The sequence below is a fragment of the Lactuca serriola genome, chromosome 4, assembly GCF_051521515.1.
Source record: "Lactuca serriola cultivar US96UC23 chromosome 4, Lser_US96UC23_V15, whole genome shotgun sequence".
In the NCBI taxonomy this organism is placed as follows: Eukaryota; Viridiplantae; Streptophyta; class Magnoliopsida; order Asterales; family Asteraceae; genus Lactuca; species Lactuca serriola.
The window spans coordinates 125,932,869-125,935,713 of record NC_136411.1 but is presented as its reverse complement, the minus strand read 5'-3'; positions in this window follow the sequence as shown (position 1 = coordinate 125,935,713).

Here is a 2,845-nt window from a genome sequence, read left to right as displayed (position 1 = left end):
ATAGTGTTGCGTCTATTGGGCTCGTTAGCTAGTCCAATGTTTATCTCCGGTATGGGCCTGTCCATCCGTGAGTTTTGTAGGGTTTAGTATAAATTGATGCTTGCATGCATCCTAGAACAAGATGATCAGAAAGGATTAGAAACGATTAGAGAAGTTTTGTTCAGCATATTCATCGTTCTTATTTTGTAACCCTAGAATCCTCTACAGTGGAAGTTCTTAGTCGAGCTCTGCTGAGGATCGAGTAATCTAATCATTCGACACATTCTGATTCATACTTGTGTTTCGTTTTTACTATCTTTACGTTCATTACTTACCTGTTACAAAGATCTAATCGATCAAAGAGTTATTTTATAACTCATCAATTGGTATCAGAGCAGGAGGCTATGTAATTCATACACATCTTTTCTGTGAAAGAGTTTGCGATTAGGGTTATTCCGCATTAACTAATATTTATTGAGCCGTCATTCCATAATTGACGTAACTCAGCATTTATTTGTTTTGCCCTAATATTACATATTACAAGTCTGATCTTTCAAACAGGTTAAACGATCAAGCATGGACGAGTCACAATCTAATCCCATCAACATCTCAAACAACATTGGATCAACGACGAAGATTCCTATTCTTTACACCCAGGATTACGAAGTCTGGGCGCATCATTTTGAAGATTATGTCATCGGATCTGAAGACAATGGATACCTTATTTGGGAAGCAATCGTTTCTGGACCATTTGCTCACTCAGGAACATCAAAAATCATTAAAACTTAGAAAGAGTATAATGATCTGTTAAAGGACGTAAAGGATGTTGCTCAAGACGAAAAGGAAAAGTTTCAGTGCAACATTAAAGCATTGAGACTGATTCGATTCGCTCTTCAATCAGATACATTCAGGCTGGTGAGTTCATGCAGCACCGCTAAAGAAATCTGGGATAGGCTGCGAGAGCTATATTCCACAGATGAAGATTTGGAGCATTCTATTCAGACCTTGCTTTTGTCTGAGTTTGGTGAATTTAAACAGAATTCTGATGAAACTGTTACTCAGATGTTTGATCGCTTCAATCATCTTCTCAGCAAGATGATCAAACACAATATAGAAAGGAAGCTGATTGAACAAAAGTAACCTTTTTGAATGGCCTTAGATACGAGTGGAGAGCGGTTGTGTCCACTGTTAAAGCTCATGAGCAATTTAAATCTTATTCATTGGCAAAGCTGGTGGGGATTCTGAAATCCCAAGAAAAGATTGTCTTGCAAGAGAAAAATATGGTCTTAAGTTTGGGGTCCTTGGCACTCCTGTCTAAAAGCAAAAGTGTGGTAGAAGATGAAGATCTCAACTTAGAAGACTATGATCTTACTTCTGAAGACTATGCAATGATGGTGTCGAATCCAAAGAGGTTCATTAAGAAAAGGTTCCCTACCAATAAGAACCGAAATTGGCAGGGAAGCTACAGTTCTGAAAAGGTTAAGGAGGAACCGAAGACAGAAGAACCAAAGAAAGAGGTGAAAGTTGAAGGAGATTCTGGTGTGAACTGCTACTACTGTGGAGGAAAGAACCACTATGCCAAAGACTGTGTCCTAAAGAAAATGGCTGAGAAGGATGAGGAAAAAGATGAAGAGGCTGTGTTGATGAAAAAGCTGGAAGAGATCAAGAGAAAGAAAGCTGCTACTAACCCTTCGATGAATGCTTTAATTGTGCAGGGTTCAGCAGCGGATGATGAGTTTGGTGGCATGCAGGTCTGGTCAACCAACTCAGAGGATGATGAAGTCAGGAAGCCATCTCATGGAAAGGCGTATGCTGCAAGAGGTGATGAAAGCAGTGGGAAGTGTTTGATGGTGACAGACGTATCTCAAATGAGGGGATACAATACAGACGGTGGGAAAGAGGACACCAAGGAGCGAGAGGACTTATGCTTCACAACAAAACCTCTCAGTGTGCAGATCAATGAGCTTGATGAATTGATCAAGAAGGTACAATCCGTTTTTGTTTCATTCGAAGTCCCACAAAATTCATATGAAAAAGAATTAAAAAGCTTAAATTCAAGAATCTCAAATATAGATAGCAGTTTAACTCAAACACGGGTCACCAATTCTAACCTAACTGACCAAATAAGCAGGGTGTCATCCAAGAGTGAGGAACGGAGGATGTGGATAGAGCTGAAGGAGTCGGAGCTGATTAAATCTAAGGACGAAAACATTTATTTACAAAGAGACAATTTAAAACTTCTGAAACAGAGAAATGTTTTTTGTTTAATTGCTAAACGTCTTTATGCTAACATCACTCAACTTCATCTGAACTGTGAAATAGGGCAGAAAATTCATCGCATGATTTTGCCCTTCCTTGAGTTTAAGGAGGATGAAATCGATGCTGAAGCATATAATTGCGAAAGTGTAGTTTCGTTTGATGATGTGAATCCGACTTATATGTATGGTCTGGACAAAATCGAATCTTTTATAAAGTCCAAGGACCATAAGGACATGCTGAAAAACCTTTTGGATGAAAACGATAAACTGAAACTAAGGACCGAAACCATACAAAAATTTGACTCATTGAATGCCAACTTGAGCTAAGAAAATAAAATTGATGTTGAAAACGCGTCTGAGCTTAATGAGGATGATGATATGAGCGTAATTTCTGTAGAGGATGAAATTGACTGTTCTGAGTTTGTCAAGAGCAAACCCGAAAACCACAAAAATCTTATTTCTAAAAATTCTGTGGAGTTTGTTCGTTTGTCCCAAAATAAGTCCCCGATTCTTGAAGAAAAGGCCGTTGTGTACCAAAAGGTGAGAACAACACCAAATCAGGTGTATAAGGTCACAGGAGTAACCGAACATCAGATAGCTGAACTCAC